Here is a 19,247-nt window from a genome sequence, read left to right on the forward strand (position 1 = left end):
GGACAGGCAGTCGTTGCTGTCTAAACATAAGACTGATAAAATATTTCGAATGCGTTGAGCTTCCACATATTATATATTAAAAGGTTCAGAAAATATATAAATATTACATTATCAGACAGGACATGAACATATCAACTGCTTTTTAACTAAAAAAACATGTTTATTTAGCTGTTTTATTATATGGGTTAAGATATAAACTGAGTCTAAGTATATTTCAGGGAAACATTTCATGTTCCGTTTAAAATGGAAAAACACAGATATACGAAATATGATGTAGCTATAACAGCGTTATGTACTAATGATTTCATCCAGAATGTCCTTAATGAAATAGTTCATATAGAACGATACAAATATCCTTGTAAACTAGTGCACTCTGTCTATGACTTATTTTATTTGTGAACTGTAATTAAGAAATATATCTTATTTAAAATATTGTTCACGTACGGGCATTTCAGTTTGTGTTTTATTACGTAGTGGGAGTCCAAATGACTTATCGCCTTTGGTTTCCGAAAAAACGACTTTTTGCCTTAACAATATTCCAAGAACCAAGCTGAGACTTGTGTCAACCTTCGAAAATTGTTTAATCTAATGCTCCAGAATTTAAGAAACAAATGCGGAAAAAGAAATGAAAGGCTTTAGTAAACAGTTTACATAATTCTGGGTTTATTAGCCAATACTTTATATGGATAAATGATAGTTGAAAGTTGAAAAAGACAGTCTTTACACTTAATTAAGCATTTAGATTGAACATCAACGTATATCTTTCTCTTAATTGTTATTCAATATGGCTTGTGACATTTCAAACGATGTATTCATACTTTGTTTCAATCGTTGAGCCATTGTGTAATATTTGATTTTCTTCCAAAAGAGCGGCACTATATATGCTTCCACCATCTGTGTTCATTTGATAAAATAATGAATTGCATAAGTATTGATTAAATATAATGACGATATCTGTGGAACGGTGTTGTTTAATGAAAACAAATGTGGTTATTACTAGGTGTGTCATTTACATCAGGCTTAGTAGACAATTGAACATTATTTGAGGAGTGGTGTGTACATGGATGATACCAGTGAACGTATTCATCAATTGCATTACATTCTAGTGATTAATATTGACAACACCTGGGTGAACAATGTTAACGTGTATATTTAAGCTAATAATAATTTAATAAGTATTATAATCAAAATATCACAGCATACAATTGTTAATTGTAATTGTTAACGTAGAAACATATGTTTTTCCAATTCCAAATAAAATAGATTATGTCTTTTTTTCTATGCTAAAATATCTTTATTATACTTCATGATAATTTATGATTAACTTAAAAATATATGAATCAATTGTTCATCCAGATGTTAACCATATTAATTACTAGAATGTAATGCAAGTCACGTAATGTAGTCAATTCTATGTGGACCTACATATTATTTTTATCTAATTTCAAATAAAGTATATATCATAACTCAATTGTCTTAGCTTACTATCTCTAAAGGGCCTCTAGCTCTGGCTGTCTTAGCCAACTATCACTAAAGGGCCTCTAGCTCTGGCTGTCTTAGCCAACTATCACTAAAGGGCCTCTAGCTTTGGCTGTCTTAGCCAAATATCACTAAAGGGCCTCTAGCGCTGGCTGTCTTAGCCAACTATCACTAAGGGCCTCTAGCTCTGGCTGTCTAAGCCAACTATCACTAAAGGGCCTCTAGATTTGACTGCCTTAGCCAACTATCACTAAAGGGCCTCTAGCTCTGACTGTCTTAGCCAACTATCGCTAAAGGGCCTCTAGCTTTGACTGTCTTAGCCAACTATCTCTAAAGGGCCTCTAGCTCTGGCTGTCTTTGCCGACTATCACTAAAGGGCCTCTAGCTCTGGCTGTCTTAGCCAACTATCACTAAAGGGCCCCTAGCCCTGGCTGTCTTAGCCCACTATCACTAAAGGGCCCCTAGCCCTGGCTGCCTTAGCCAACTATCACTAAAGGGCCTCTATCGCTGGCTGTCTTAGCCAACTATCACTAAAGGGCCTCTCGCTCTGGCTGTCTTAGCCAACTATCACTAAAGGGCCTCTAGCGCTGGCTGTCTTAGCCAACTATCACTTAAGGGCCTCTAGCTCTGGCTGTCTAAGCCAACTATCACTAAAGGGCCTCTAGCTTTGACTGTCTTAGCCAACTATCACTAAAGGGCCTCTAGCAGCTCTGGCTGTCTTAGCCAAATATCACTAAAGGGCCTCTAGCCCTGTCTGTCTTAGCCAACTGACACTAAAGGGCCTCTAGCCCTGGCTGTCTTAGCCGACTATCACTGAAGGGCCTCTAGCCCTGTCTGTCTTAGCCAACTATCACTAAAGGGCCTCTAGCCAGCTATCACTGAAGGGCCTCTAGCCCTGGCTGTCTTAGCCGACTATCACAAATGGGCCTCTAGCCCTGTCTATCTTAGCCAGCTATCACTTAAGGGCCTCTAGCCCTGGTTATCTATGCCATTTATCACAAACGTTTATGATTAAACGACTAAAATGGAACATCTTGGTTCAAATTTACCGAAATGAAAGTCCTGAAATATTCACATCTTTTTCTATACAAATTTATATCATACCTCTCTTTGTCACAGGAGTTTATGCTGCTTTCCGATGTTAGTTTTCGCCCATCGCAATATGTACACTCTGGTCTGGCTACAAGGTTCGGCATACACAATCACATGAAATTTCACGTAAAAATAATTATTGTAACATTCTTACCAACATATCAAACTTACAAAATATCCAGTTCCTATAGCTGAAAAATATGAAATTAATTATACTTCACGTTGCTGTAAGAATAATATCCAATGCGAGAAATTGTGTAATTAATTATTCAGTACACAAATTACGGGATAAAATGAGAATGCTATTTTGTAATTTATGTATCGTTTAATTGATTATTTAACCGTCAAATTATGAACATAAAACTCGTGTTTGTTTTTTAAGAAAACAAACTTAGTTAACTAAAGGGATTATTTCAGAATACACGTATGAAAAAGAAATGTACTATCTTAAACTAAACTCTTCGTACACTGCTTTTTAATTTATCAGACATCTTTGTTCTTCCTCGCTGTGTCCGTTCGTATTGGGATAATCTAATAATTAATTAATATTGTCTTTTGTAACAGTAGGTGGAAAAACTAAAAACGTACAAAAAGGTTGATTAAAGAAATGAATGTTATCGCTGCCAAATAAAAACCTCGAGTGGCGAACCACGCCTTTAACCCTCTTATATACCACAGCTAGAAACCCTCTTGCATTCTCGCCAAGAGCCTTCCGCGGACAGTCTCACTACTCAAGCAGACGACAAATCGTCATTTTTCGAAACGAAATTATACTATATTCTCTGAATCGAATGCTTTATCACATAGGTATATCGGACCTAGATTTGGATGTTTATCGTCACAAGCGAGGACGATATTGGACAACAAGATTAATGTTGTTCATATCACTACAAGAGGCATGTTGATGTAAGGCACCAAAGACGCGGCTGAATGAATTTTATTGAATATAAATATACAATGTATATCTATTGATGTTCATGAAACATTCTGATAAAGTTTCATGAATATTAGACCAAACATAATGCCTTTGGTGTGTTCCAGATTGGACCTAGTCACCAAGTTTTTGACCCACGTGAAAAATATCGATACCCAATTGGCTCAATAAAGTCATGCGACAATATGTACAATTGTTAACATTCCGAATGAACACGGACATAGCCGAACTATGACGGTTTAATCAACTTTCTAGATCGTAGTTACTCGGTCGTCTTCGGCATGCGTAAATTATTTAGACTGGTACCTTGCATTATCACCGATAAAATTATAGGTGTCGGGCCGTGTGTCGGAAGGTCCAGTGCAAAAAGATATCATGAATATGTAGGTCGATTCCCGACAGGCACAATCGTACCAGCGTGAACATTGATGAACGTTCAAATATGGAGAGTGTATATTTGGTTAGTCATTAAAGTTACCATCGCGTTTGAATATAGAATATAAACAAATGTTATCATTCTGTAATAAATATAGATGAATGTTGGTAAAAAGCATTTTTCATTCGAGCAACATTGCCATTTTTATTGAGCCCTTTATATATAGGTAGCAACCAGTCTAATTTGTTATGCATCGTTAAGACGATCTATAGTTACTGGTATATATACGCCCGTGTTTGATATTGCATGTTAATGCTTACAGTTAAAGCTGAAGCTTTTCCTTGGATGTATCAATACCAATCAAATTGACAAACAAACACAAAATTACTCATTCTGTTTCCGTGAGTAAAACAATTATTCACTTATCAAAATTCTTTCCAACGCCCAAACAAACAACCAACACAAAACTAGGAATAAGGTGTATTATTGGCAGCAATTTTCACATTTAGAAGATAAATAGATTGAATCTGTGTCTTCTTGGCTTGTCGTCTTGATAACGGACTTTTCGTATGTTGAGCCGGCGCCTGTCACATCCGGTCCCATCGGAATCCGATATGGAATTAAATCTGCCCACTTCCGACACAGGTACAATGTTATTTTGATACTGAAACGATACTATATTCAAATCTGAATAAGACTATCCGATATCTTTGCATTGTTACCAATCTTAAGTCACTAAAACTGCATTGCAACACACGTACGTGATTCTGAAAAGATATTTGAATATGATATATGTTCGTAAGTAAAGTATTCGTCGAGCAAATTAATGATTAAACAAATAGACATATCATAAAACAACAAATTTATCTTACTTCACTATACCATGCTGATAATGATATATGTGTATCACCTCAAACGTGAATAAACATGATGATGAAACTGGATATATATTTTTGGTCGATCAACATGAAAGCAATTAAGGTCTCCCTTAATTGGCTTGGATTTGGGTAAGTATCTTTCTTATTTCAAAAGCATTAAAGATAAATACAGCTAATGTCTTCACAACATTTGCATTATGTGATGTTAACAACTGAACAGTTTTAAACATACTCGGTCTGTCTCTATAGTATCTCTTGATATATTTACCTCGTATATCATTATACAATATGCATTCAAATAATAAATGGCATTCGTCTTCTAACTTATTGCATGTAGCGCATAACCGTTCTTCTCTTGGTATGTTTCTCAATACCGAGCCGGTGTGAAGACAAACGCAACTTTGTAAGTGTTATTCTATACTTTTGAATGTTGACTTGATTAAGATATGATTGTAATTCAAAATTTGCAAATATTTTGTAAAAGTTGCTCTAGTTATTAACATATACTGATTTAATGTGCGTTATAATTGCTTGGTTTGAACCAGTGATGCCTTATACATATCAATAGCAGTTTTCTCTTGTCTGAAATATGTCTTAAAATCCCGGTGAATCGATTGACGAGGCATCAACTCGAAAATGCATATACTTTTTAAAACCATAGACATTCCATGAATTAGGAATAAATGTATTTTCATACTTGAGATGTAGCTTTGGCTCTACTCCCAAGATGTTCAGATCTGTTAATTTAACCCGAAATCATTTAATGCGTAGTGGTTTTACAACTGGTGTAAGAAACTAAATTTATTTGCACGAAATATACCAGCATACATATCAATATGTACGTTTATTTCAATTAACATGTTCCAGCAACTTTAAAATCACACTACTGAGTAAAATGTAAAATGGGAAACTACTGAAACAAAGGAAAATTTATATTCTTGCTGGAGTTTTCCCATTTCGTTCCTATTTCAAAACTAAGTTTATCGGTATAAGCAGGGCTTACTCCACAATGTTTGAGGTTCAATACGCTTATATGTTTTCTAGAATGTAATTATTGTGTTACTGGGGCAAATTCATTCACAAACTTCTTTAAAAAAGACTTCATATGTAAGTCCCTGGTTTATCATTGTCTGTCCATAAACGCAACCACCTAGTTAGAATCAAATTGGTCTGTTCAAACAGTGGCCATGTTGATAAGCTTGATTAATACTTGACTTTATTAAACATATTTATTAATAATTCGTTAAACGTATACATAATAGACCATTGGCGATAATAAAAAACAAACACATGTTTGTTTTTAATGTATTTACGAGATTATAATGGTGTGCTATCTAAGTTGAATTCATAGGTAGGCTGGTATATCTAAATGAAACATCCATAAAATGACTTCATTTATAAGATTCTCTTAAATAGTATTTTAATATTACTTTTTTATCTTTATTTTAAGAACACTTTCCGTCTAGCTGGATACACATTATCTCCCTCATCTGTGCATTTTATATTTGGAAAAGAAAGTTCCAAATATTATTACACTCAAAGATGTACCAACGCTATCTTGTTCTGAAAATGACGACTGTAGTTACTTAGCTAGTGAGAAGGATTTGAATGATTCTGATGATGCTTTGTTTTATCTCGCTTTGGTTTGTGTATATACTGGTAGATAATACTGAAGATTCTTAACTAATCAACTAATGATTGAAGGGAATATATAAAACAAAATGGGAAGTCACGTCAAGTGGTTAAACCTCCAGTGAACCTCTGAATTCACTAGCCGTTTCAAACTGGATACCACAACATTTATTCATAACGATAGTGTACGTATAAGGTGTCGGCACGCAACGAAATGCTTCCGGGTCCTTGCATCCCTTGAAGGAGTTCTTATAAACAATGTTTCTCCCCATTTAGGTAGATATCTTGATATGGTTTTCTGGTTTTATAACAACAGATTAATTGTTTTTATTTTGTGGAAAAACAAAGTGTTAAAGCTGTACTCTACAAATTCATAATAAAGTAGTCAGGAGTAATTTTACATATAACAAAGAAGGAGTTAGATTAGAGTACAATGCTGAACGTATTACGCACGATTTATTCCAGCAATGTTTATGAAGTTTGATATTTTATTGATATTATATTTCTTGTGCATTGTAGCGTGGTGTGTCCTGTCTGGTGCAGTAAGTTAGCTTCTTGTGCCTTGTAGCGTGGTGTGTCCTTTCTGGTGCAGTACGTCTGCTCCTTGTGTCTTGTAGCGTGGTGTATCCTGTCTGGTGCAGTAAGTTTGCTCCTTGTGAATTGTAGCATGGTGTGTCCTGTCTGGTGCAGTAAGTTTGCTCCTTGTGCCTTGTATCGTGGTGTGTCCTGTCTGGTGTATTACGTTTGCTCCTTGTGTCTTGTAGCGTGGTGTGTTCTGTCTGGTGTAGTAAGTTTGCTTCTTGTGCCTTGTAGCGTGGTGTGTCATGTCTAGTGCAGTACGTTTGCTCCTTTGCCTTGTAGCGCGGTGTGTCCTGTCTGGTGAAGTAAGTTTGCTCATTGTGCATTGTAGCGTAGTGAGTCAGGTCTAGTGCAGTACGTTTGCTCCTAGTGCCTTGTAGCGTGGTGTGTTCTGTCTGGTGCAGTAAGTCTGCTCCTTGTGCCTTGTAGCGTGGTGTGTCCTGTCTTGTAAAGTAAGTTTGCTCCTTGTGCCTTATGGTGTGTCCTGTCTTGTGCATTTAGTTTGCACCCTGTGTCTTGTAGCGTGGTGTGTCCTGTCTAGTGCAGTAAGTTTGCTCCTTGTGCCTTGTAGCGTGGTGTGGTCTGTCTGGTGTAGTAAGGGTGCTCCTGGTGCCTTGTAGCGTGGTGTGGCATGTCTAGTGTAGTAAAGGTGCTCCCTGTGCCTTGTAGCGTGGTGCGGCCTGTCTGGTGTAGTAAGGGTGCTCCTTGTGCCGTCTAGCGTGGTGTGGCATGTCTGGTGTAGTAAAGGTGCTCCTTGTGCCTTGTAGCGTGGTGTGGCATGTCTAATGCAGTAGGTTTGCTCCTTGTGCCTTGTAGCGTAATCTGTCCTGTTTGGTGCAGTTAGTTTGCTTCCTGTGCCTTGTAGCGTGGTGTAGCATGTCTAGTGTAGAAAATGTGCTCCTTGTGTCTTGTAGCATGGTGTGGCTTTTCTAGTGTAGAAAGGGTGCTCCTTGTGCCGTGTATCGTGGTGTTGCATGTCTACTGAAGTAAGCGTGCTCCTTGTGCTTTGTAGCGTGGTGTGTCCTGTCTGTTGCAGTAAGTATGCTCATTGTGCCTTGTAGCGTGATGTGTCCTGTATGGTGTAGTAAGTCTGCTCCTTGTGCCTTGTAGCGTGGTGTGTCCTGTCTGGTGTAGTAAGTATGCTCCTTGTGCCTTGTAGCGTGATGTGTCCTGTCTGGTGTAGTAAGTTTGCTCCTTGTGCCTTGTAGCGTGTTGTGTCCTGTCTAGTGTAGTAAGGGTGCTCCTTGTGGCTTGTAGCGTGGTGTGTCCTGTCTGGTGTAGTAAGGGTGCTCCTTGTGCCTTGTAGCGTGGTGTATCCTGTCTGGTGTAGTAGGGGTGCTCCTTGTGCCTTGTAGCGTGGTGTGGCATGTCTAGTATAGTAAGGGTGCTCCTTGTGTCTTGTAGCGTGGTGTGTCCTGTCTGGTGTAGTAGGGGTGCTCCTTGTGCCTTGTAGCGTGGTTTGTTCTGTCTGGTGTAGTATGTTTGCTCCTTGTGCCTTGAAGCGTGGTGTGTCCTGTCTGGTGTAGTAAGTTTGCTTCTTGTGCCTTGTAGCGTGGTGTGTCCTGTCTAGTGTAGTAAGTTTGCTCCTGGTGCCTTGTAGCGTGATGTGTCCTGTCTGGTGTAGTAAGTATGCTCCTTGTGCTTTGTAGCGTGGTGTGGCATGTCTAGTGTATTAAGGGTGCTCCTTGTGCCTTGTAGCGTGGTGTGGCATGTCTAGTGTAGTAAGGGTGCTCCTTGTACCTTGCAGCGTGGTGTGGCCTGTCTAGTGTAGTAAGGGTGCTCCTTGTGCCTTGTAGCGTGGTGTGGCATGTCTAGTGTAGTAAGGGTGCTCCTTGTACCTTGCAGCGTGGTGTGGCATGTCTGGTGTAGTAAGGGTGCTCCTTGTGCCTTGTAGCGTGGTGTGGCATGTCTAGTGTAGTAAGGGTGCTCCTTGTGCCTTGTAGCGTGGTGTGGCATGTCTAGTGTAGTAAGGGTGCTCCTTGTACCTTGCAGCGTGGTGTGGCATGTCTAGTGTAGTAAGGGTGCTCCTTGTGCCTTGTAGCGTGGTGTGGCATGTCTAGTGTAGTAAGGGTGCTCCTTGTGCCTTGTAGCGTGGTGTGTCCTGTCTGGTGTAGTAAGGGTGCTCCTTGTGCCTTGTAACGTGGTGTGGCATATATAATGTAGTAAGTTTGCTCCTTGTGCCTTGTGTCCTGTCTGTAACAGTTAGTTTGCTTACTGTGCCTTGTAGCGTGATGTGGCCTGTCTAGTGTAGTAAGTTTGCTCCTTGTGCCTTGTAGCATGGTGTGGCCTGTCTAGTGTAGTAATTTTGCTCCTTCTGCCTTGTAGCGTGGTTTGGAATGTCTAGTGTAGTAAGGGTGCTCCTTGTGCTTTGTAGCGTGGCGTGGCATGCCTAGTGTAGTAAATTTGCTACTTGTGCCTTGAAGAGCAATGTGTCCTGTCTGGCTTAGTTAGTTTGCTTCCTTTGCCTTGTAGCGTGGTGTTGTCAATCTAGTGTAGTGAGTTTGCTTCTTGTGCCTGATAGCGTGGTGTTGCCTGTCTGGTGTAGTAAGTTTGCTCCTTGTGCCTTGTAGCGTGTTGTGGCATGTCTAGTGCAATTAGATTGCTCATTTTGCCTTTAGGACTGCTGTGCTATTCAATATAGTTTCTTTTGTATCATATTTCATGTCACTGGATTTGGATGGTTATCATTTATCAACCTTTACAAAATACTGCCGGGTTTGAAATAATTTACGCATTGAGAAAAAAAGGTTGTTTCGTGTAGATGGATTATAAATAAGAGTTCTGAACACAGGTGTGGAATTAAACATACAATGTAAGTTATTTATGAAAACTAACAGCATTTTCAAACCCTTTCTAAACATATCACCATAAATTTCAGGGTTACGTTACATGTACGATATGAAAATATAGATACCACACTTTGTTTAACTCAAGCTTACTTTACAATCATTCTCAGACGAAAACCGTGATGAGATTAAGGTGAAGCTTTACAATGAGTTATAGTGTCCTCAACTGTGTTCCATTAGAGGGTAAAGGGGGCGCAAAAGTTCTTCGTTTGTCCATACCTTAGAAAAATGAATACAATATACCGAAATTCTCGAGGTCAAACCTTGCGTGTGAGAGAACGGCTAAATCCCCCTCAAATCTCTCCACATTTGCACAATAGATTATCCTGGGGGGGGGGGGGGGGAGAGGCGTTCGTCCAAAGTTGCGCCCCAGATAAACGTTTTTCTCTCAACTGGATGGATCAGGATAATATGTTTACAATCACCCCGAATACAACTCACACCTATAGCCCCTGCAACGAACGCGTCTACCAGTGAAACCACGACGCAATGGCTGCTCGCCCTGTTGTAATAAATGTGAGTTAAATACTTGGCATGGGTTGTCAAAATTGATGTCAATATTAAATAACCGATATTAATTTACTGATATTGCAAAAGGGGCACATTTCAATGTTAAGTTTCATTGTACATCAAATAATTAAACATAAGTATAGAGAATACGAAGTATTTCATATATGTGATTTTAATTTAGTTAGTTTAGTTTACTATTTCAATGTCATTCATTGTGGTCAGATTTCCTTTTAAATGGAGTTTGTGTCGCAGTCATATTTTTTGAGGAGCCCAGATGTGGTGAGCTTGACAAAGTTTCAAAATGACGTTTTACTATGTTTGTTTGCGAAAGTACTCCGTATCTACGCCCGCTCTTACGTCATATTTTTATTTGTTCAGGCCAAAACTGGGCCATGCAAATTTTTTAAAAAATAAATAAAACATAACATTCATGTTCACCATGAAATGTGTCCTGTCTGGTACAGTAAGTTTGCACCCTGTGTCTTGTAGCGTGGTGTGTCCTGTCTGGTACAGTAATTTGCTCCCTGCGTCTTGTAGAGTGGTGTGTCCTGTCTGGTGAAGATAGTTTGCTTCTTGTGTCTTGTAGAGTGGCGTGTCCTGTCTGGCCAAGTAAGTTTGCTCCTTGTGTATTGTAGCGTTGTGTGTCCTGTCTGGGTAAGTAAGTTTTCTCCATGTGTCTTGTAGCGTAGTGTGTCCTGTCTGGTACAGTACGTTTGCTTCTTATACCGAAGTAAGCTTGCTCCCTATGTATTGTAGCGTGCTGTGTCCTGTCGTCTAGTGAAGTTAGTTTACTTCTTGTGCCTTGTAGCGTTGTGTGTCCTGTCTGGTACAGTGAGTTTGCTCCTTTTGCCTTGTAGTGTTCTGTGTCCTGTCTGGTAAGGTAGGTTTGCTCCTTGTGCCTGGTAGTGTGGTGTGTCCTGTCGTGTACAGTAAATTTGTTCCTTGTGCCTTGTAGTGTTGTGTGTCCTGTCTGGTACAGTAAGTTTGCTCCTTGTGCCTTGTAGCGTTGTTTGTCCTGTCTGGTAAATTAAGTTTGCTTCTTGTGCCTTGTAGTGTTGTGTGTCCTGTCTGGTACAGTATGTTTGCTCCTTGTGCCTGATAGCGTTGTGTGTCCTGTTTGGTATAGTAAGTTTGTTCCTTGTGCCTTGTAGCGTGGTGTGTCCTGTCTGGTGTAGTAAGTTTGCTTCTTGTGCCTTGTAGCGTGGTGTGTCCTATCTGGTAAAGTAAGTTTGCTCCTTATGCCTTGTAGCGTTGTGTGTCCTGTCTGGTGCAGTAAGTTTGCTCCTTGTGCCTTGTAGCGTTGTGTGTCCTGTCTGGTGTAGTATGTTTGCTCCTTGTGCCTTATACCGTTGGGTCCAGTCTGGTACAGTAGGTTTGCTTCTTGTGTCTTGTATCGTGGTGTGTCCTGTCTGGTACAGTAAGATTGCTCCTTGGGCCTTGTAGCATTGTGTTCTGTCTGGTACAGTAATTTTGCTCCTTGTGCTTTCTAGCGTGGTGTGTCCTGTCCGGTACAGTACAGTACGTTGGCTCCTTGTTTCTCCTAACGTGGTGTGTCCTGTCTGGTAAAGTAAGTTTGCTCCTTTTGCCTTGTAGCGTGGTGTGTCCTGTCTGGTACAGTATGTTTGCTTCTTGTGTCTTGTAGCGTGGTGTGTCCTGTCTGTTGTAGTAAGTTTGCTCCTTGTGCCTTGTAACGTTGTGTCCTGTCTAGTAAAGTAAGTTTGCTTCTTGTGTCTTGTAGCGTGGTGTGTCCTGTCCGGTTAAGTAAGTTTGCTCCTTGTGCCTTGTAGCGTGATGTGTCCTGTCTGGTGTAGTATGTTTGCTTCTTGTGCCTGGTAGCGTTGTGTGTCCTGTCTGGAACAGTACGTTTGCTCCTTGTGCCTTGTAGCGTGGTGTGTCCTGTCGGTTGTTGTTTGTTTGTTTCTTGTGCCTTGTAGCGTGATGTGTCCTGTCTGGTGTAGTATGTTTGCTTCTTGTGCCTGGTAGCGTTGTGTGTCCTGTCTGGAACAGTACGTTTGCTCCTTGTGCCTTGTAGCGGGGTGTGTCCTGTCGGTTGTTGTTTGTTTGTTTCTTGTGCCTTGTAGCGTTGTGTGTCCTGTCTGGTGTAGTAAGTTTGCTCCTTGTACCATGTAGCGTGGTGTGTCCTGTTTGGTACAGTAAGTTTTTTTCTTGTGCCTTGTAGCGTGATGTGTCCTGTTTGGTGAAGTTAGTTTGCTCTTTGTGCCTTGTAGCGTTGTATGTCCTGACTGGTACGGTAAATGTGCTCCTTGTGCTTTGTAGCGTGTTGTTTCCTATCTGGTACAGTAAGTGCGCTCCTTGTGCGTTGTAGCGTGGTGTGTCCTGTCTGGTACAGTATGTTTGCTTCTTGTGCCTTATAGCGTTGTGTGGCCCGTCTGGTATAGTAAGTTTCCTTCTTGTGTCTTGCGGCGTGTTGTGTCCTGTCTGGTACACTACGTTTGCTCCTTGTTCCTTGTAAGGTGATGTGTCCTGTCTGATACATTATGTTTGGTTCTTGTGCTTGGTAGCGTTGTATGTCTTGTCTGGTATAGTAAGTTTGCTCCTTGTGTCTTGCAGCGTGGTGTGTCCTGTCTGGTAAAGTCAATTTGCTCTTTCTGCCTTGTAGTGTGCTGTGTCCTGTCTGGTTCAGTACGTTTGCTCATTGTCTCGTGTAACGTTGTGTGTCCAGTCTGGTAAAGTAAATTTGCTCCTTGTGCCTTGTAGCGTGGTGTGTCCTGTCTGGTTTAGTAAGTTTGCTTCTTGTGCCTTGTAGTGTGGTGTATCCTGTCTGGTACAGTACGTTTGCTCCTTGTGCCTCCTAACGTGGTGTGTCTTATCTGGTGTAGTAAGTTTGCATCTTGCGCCTTGTAGCGTTGTGTGTCCTGTCTGGTACAATAAGTTTGCTTCTTGTGCCTTGCGGCGTTGTGTGTCCTGTCAGGTACAGTAAATTTGCTCCTTGTGCCTTGTAGCGTGATGTGTCTTGTCTGGTGAAATTAGTTTGATCCTTCTGCCTTGTAGAGTGGTGTGTCCTGTCTGGTTAAGTGAGTTTGCTGATTGTGCCTTGTAGCGTGGTGTGTCCTGTCTGGTACAGTATGTTTGCTTCTTGTGCCTTGTAGCGTGTTGTGTCCTGTTTGGTGAAGTTAGTTTGCTCTTTGTGCCTTGTAGTGTTGTATGTCCTGACTGGTAAATTAAATGTGATCCATGTGCCTTGTAGCGTGGTGTGTCCTGTCTGGTACAGCAAGTGTGCTCCTTGTGCCTTGTAGCGTGGTGTGTCCTGTCTGTTACAGTATGTTTGCTTCTTGTGCCTTGTAGCGTTGTGTGGCCCGTCTGGTATTGTAAGTTTGCTCCTTGTGCCTTGCGGCGTGGTGTGTCCTGTCTGGTACAGTAAGTTTGCTCCTTGTTTCTCCTAACGTGGTGTGTCCTGTCTGGTACCGTATGTTTGGTTCTTGTGCCTTGTAGCGTTTTGTGTCCTGTCTGGTACAGTATGTTTGCTCCGTGTGCCTTGTAGCGTTGTGTGGCCCGTCTGGTATAGTAAGTTTGCTCCTTGTGTCTTGCGGCGTGGTGTGTCCTGTCTGTTGAAGTAAGTTTTCTCCCTCTGTCTTGTAGCGTTGTGTGTCCTGTCTGATGCAGTCAGTCAACTCTTTTGGCCTTTTAGCGTGGTGTGGCCTCTCTGGTGCAGTAAGTTTGCTTCCTCTGTCTTGTAACGTGGTTCTGCCTGTCTGGTGCAGTAAGTTTGTTTCCTCTGCCTTGTAGCGTAGTGTGTCTTGTCTGCTGCAGTAAGTTTGTTCCTTGTGTCTAATAGCCATATTGTGTTTCTTGTCTTGTACAGTAAGTTTGCTCATTGTGCCTTTAAACAAGACTGCTGTGCTCTTTCATGTAGTTTCCTTTCCATCATGTTTCATTTCGCTTTATTTGGACGTTTAAAGTTATCATTTATCAACCTTCAATTCATTCTTCCGGGTTTAAAATAATTTACGCAATGAGAGAAAATAAAAAATCTTCCGGGTAAATGAATGATAAATAAGAGTTCTGAACACAGATGTGGAATTAAAATTAAGTAAGTTATTTTAAGATAACTAACATCATTATTAAACTATATTGAAAAAATATCAACATAAGTTATATGGGTTTGATAACATGTACAATTTGACGTCATTACTCAGGCTTATTTCACCAATAATCTCAAATAATTCCTTTTCAGTGAGTGATTGTGATTGTGTCCGCCATTGAATACCTCAATCAGCCTGATAATGAGGACGCCTGAATCCCCCTTTAATCCTCATCTCCGCAATATATTTTTCATTTCGAGGGAAGACGGCGCTCGCCCAAAGTTTTGCCCAAAATAAACTGTGTCTTTTAAACCGCATGGAACAGGATATTTTTAATATAATTAAAATCACATCGAATATAACTCGAACCCACCGGGGAAAGCGTCTTGCAGTGAAACGATGACGGAAAGACCTTTTGGAAAGACTGAAACCTGAATATGTTAATATATGTTATTCGGGTTGAAACTTGGCCATGCACAATTTTTCGGAAATTTATAAAAAAAAAACATGACATACATGTTCACCACGATATCGGCCAAAGGTTAGGGTCACAACTCAATGATAATTGGTCAAACTTTTTTGCATTTCGGTTTCTCCGGGCTGTGACTACGATCATGTATAAGGAATGTTAAATTACCGTGGAATAAGTATTAACTAATAGTAAGTCGGCGTGTGGCGCGCAGGACCAATATCAGTAGGTTAAAGGCAAAGGTGATTGGTTAAAAACCCTTGCATTTTGGTTCGTCTATGCTGTAAAGTATGTTGGATTTGAAAACGACATGGCATACATGTTGCTGTCTTGCATTATATATTAAAAGAGTACGAATTGTTGTAATAACGCCAGCAATTGCCCTCACTTCAACGGCGCGAGTTGAAAAAAAAATAAGTAGTTAATCAACAAATAAACAACAGGAAAGCTTATAAGAACTTGCTCCCAATTTATATATTGGCAATATATTTTTTTAGAATAGAATGAGTTATTTTACTTCCCTTGTGACTAAACTATTGCTAATCCGAGCCTAAAATCATTTCATTTGCAAATGATTAACTAATGCTTTTCCGATGAGATGAGATTGAACAAAAGGTAGTAGTCAGAATGTATCAATACAACCTCGCGGTCTCAGACCTAACCAGAGGACCACCTCTTTAAGCCCCGACAGCAGGGGCGTATTACAAAATTATCTTGTTGAAATAAAAATCCGGAAAAGATAAAAAAAATCTCTACAATTAGATCCTAAAACGACATTCTGAAACTGTGAAAAAAATCTTATTGCAACACCAATTCTGGATATAAACAATTTCAGACAACCAAAACACGTCGATACGATATCACACGCTCACCGAACCGGAACACGTAGGATACTCTAAGGATAATCAGATAACGTACACACTCTAAGAAATTTCGTATCCTCGGTACACTGCTTTATTTCATAATCATAATCATCATCATCATCATCATCGTCATCATCATCATCATCATCATCATCATCATCATCATCATCATCATCATCATCATCATCATCATCATCATCATCATCATCATCATCGTCATCATCGTCATCAAATTTCGTTGCATATCTGTTATATACGAACGTTGAAATGATTGATATGAAATGATTTAACATGTATGAGTGTTTCTGTTATTTTCATGTAGTGGCGGAAGATATTCAGATCGGCTTGAATTAACAGAATTAAAGAACTGCTCCGTCATGGTCATTCCATTATACGTGTACCGTTTGTTAGCTGAGACAGAAAAACCAACAGCAAATCTTACGGCTCGTGATCCAACCGCCAACGTGACAGTGTTTGGACACGTGCGTAGAAGAGTGGCGAAATCACAGTTTATTTCTACTTCAGCAAGTCTTGAAGCTTGCAAATTGTTTTTAACGAAGGCAAAAGCAAAGAAAACTCGGAAGTACACGATCGTAAAAATTAATTTGGTGATGCTGCGCATAATGAGACAAAAGGTCAGCGTCATTGATCTTTCAAATGAGACTGTTTTGAATAGGCATATTCAAAGTAATCCAGATAGTCCTAATAAAGGATTTAGATACAATGCAAGGAAATGGGCAACAGATACGAAAGAAATACTGATAACATTTTGCGATATTCCGGCGGAGTGTATAAAGGTAGTGTATGGTGAACCAAACACGGATTTAAAAACATTTTTACCTGTTCAATTTGGCGATGTTGTTGGTTCTGAAAGTGAGTCTGACTTGGACGAATCGGATGCTGAAAGCGACTTTGAAAATATTATGACTGAGGAAGAATTGAGTAGGTTAGAAGCAGAACAAGTATATGAAGAAGCTATTGCAAATGAAGACTATGAGTCATTTATGACCGAGGAAGAAAGGATTGAGTTAGAAATAGAACGATATGAACAAGCACGTGAAGAAGCTTTTTCAAATGGAGACTATGAATTATTTATGACCGAGGAGGAAAGGAATGAGTTAGAAATGGAACGATATGAACAAGCACGTGAAGAAGCTTTTTCAAATGGAGACTATGAATAATTTATGACCGAGGAAGAAAGTAATGAGTTAGAAATGGAACGATATGAACAAGCACGTGAAGAAGCTTATGCAAATGGAGACTATGAATCATTTATGACCGAGGAAGAAAGTAATGAGTTAGAAATGGAACGATATGTACAAGCACGTGAAGAAGCTTTTGCAAATGGAGACTATGAATTATTTATGACCGAGGAAGAAAGGAATGAGTTAGAAATGGAACGATATGAACAAGCACGTGAAGAAGCTTTTGCAAATGGAGACTATGAATTATTTATGACCGAGGAAGAAAGGAAAGAAGCTTTTGCAAATGGAGACTATGAATTATTTATGACCGAGGAAGAAAGGAATGAGTTAGAAATGGAACGATATGAACAAGCACGTGAAGAAGCTTTTGCAAATAGAGACTATCAATTATTTATGACCGAGGAAGAAAGTAATGAGTTAGAAATGGAACGATATGAACAAGCACGTAAAGAAGTTTTTGCAAATGGAGACTATGAATCATTTATGACCGAGGAAGAAAGTAATGAGTTAGAAATGGAACGATATGAACAAGCACGTGAAGAAGCTTTTGCAAATGGAGACTATGAATTATTTATGACCGAGAAAGAAAGGATTGAGTTAGAAATGGAACGATATGAACAAGCACGTGAAGAAGCTTTTGCAAATGGAGACTATGAATTATTTATGACCGAGGAAGAAAGTAATGAGTTAGAAATGGAACGATATGAACAAGTACGTGAAGAAGCTTTTTCAAATGGAGACTATGAATAATTTATGACCGAGGAAGAAAGGATTGAGTTAGAAATGGAACGATATGAACAAGCACGTGAAGAAGCTATTGCAAATTGAGACTATGAATCATTTATGACCGAGGAAGAAAGTAATGAGTTAGAAAGGGAGCGATATGAACAAGCACGTGAAGAAGCTATTGCAAATGGAGACTTTGAGTCATTTATGACCGAGGAAGAAAGAAGTGAATTAGAAAGGGAAAACTATGAACAAGCATATGAAGAAGCTATTGCAAATGGGGACGATGATTTATGAGCGAGGAAGATGAACAAGCTGAACATGAAATGAAGAAGCTAATGCAAATGGAGACCCTGAAATGTTTATACTTGAATAAGAAAAAAATGAATTTCGAATATTTGCTTTGAATTTTACGTCAGATGAAGGTCAATTCCATTCGTGTATTCAGTTACAACTTACAAGGTTACATTATGTTATTTTACATAGCCTGGACCAGAGACAAATTTGAAGATTCCTCTTAGATAATGTGCTTTAATTTTTGCATTGCATGCATACATGTATATTTTAAAAACATCGAATAAGTGCATTTGCTTGGAAACTTTAGGAAGGAGAGAAAGTGTGTGCTTATAGCAATTCTTTCTAATTCCACTAGAATAATTGTATGTTGCGGACAATATTATTACATGTTTTGACTCTTAAATTTTAATCATGATTAATTTTATACAATTACTAGAAATATGTTTTACCGTCACAAAAGCACGAGATTTTATTCCATTATACCAGTGTTTATAAAACTTTTAAATTTTGCTCCGAGTGTAAATGAATGTATCAAGTGTGAGATTTAAATCTATGGTTTTCAGAAACGACCATCATTTCAAAGCAATCACAAAGCATTTATTGATAAAGTTTATTTATTGTTTATGTTATCTTCGTCATTTTTGTTTTGTATCTCTCGTTGACTTGGTATGCATTGATCTTTGTTCCTAACACTTAAACTCTAATATTGTTGAAACAGTATCATAGTTTTAAGTGTAAAGTAAGGCGCATACACACTAGGATAGATAGTAGACTTGTTTTCCAGTGAACCATGTTTCACTTCCGGTTTAAAGGACATAATACAATCATTTATGGTGTTTGTACGTTTAATATATCTTATTCAGTGCAGTGTATTTTGAGTCCTAGCCGTATGCCTCTACACGGAGGTTATACTCCATGTTTAGACTAATTGGATTGTCCCCTTTGTTTCATTGTATCACCTTCGGTGCTTTGAGTTAGTATGATGTTTGTATCCAAATGCTATTCTACAGTTATGCTTTTGAATATGTATGAATATCATACAAGTATGCCATATATTTTTCTGTATCTTATATACCTCACGCTACCATTTCTTTTCATTTCAGTATTTACATGTACAGGTTAATTCTTGCTTTCATTATATTTTCAATGTACTATATTTTTTTCTTATATAATCTGTATATCATATTGTGATTGATTATTATTTTTCATCTGTATATTCTTTAACATTCATGATATACATTAAACTTTCAAGCATTTAAAATAAAGTCGTTATGTCTTTGCTAGGTCATTCCCACTAACCAAACATCACTTGGTGAAT

Source organism: Mya arenaria, chromosome 1, assembly GCF_026914265.1.
Source record: "Mya arenaria isolate MELC-2E11 chromosome 1, ASM2691426v1".
Lineage (NCBI taxonomy): Eukaryota > Metazoa > Mollusca > Bivalvia > Myida > Myidae > Mya > Mya arenaria.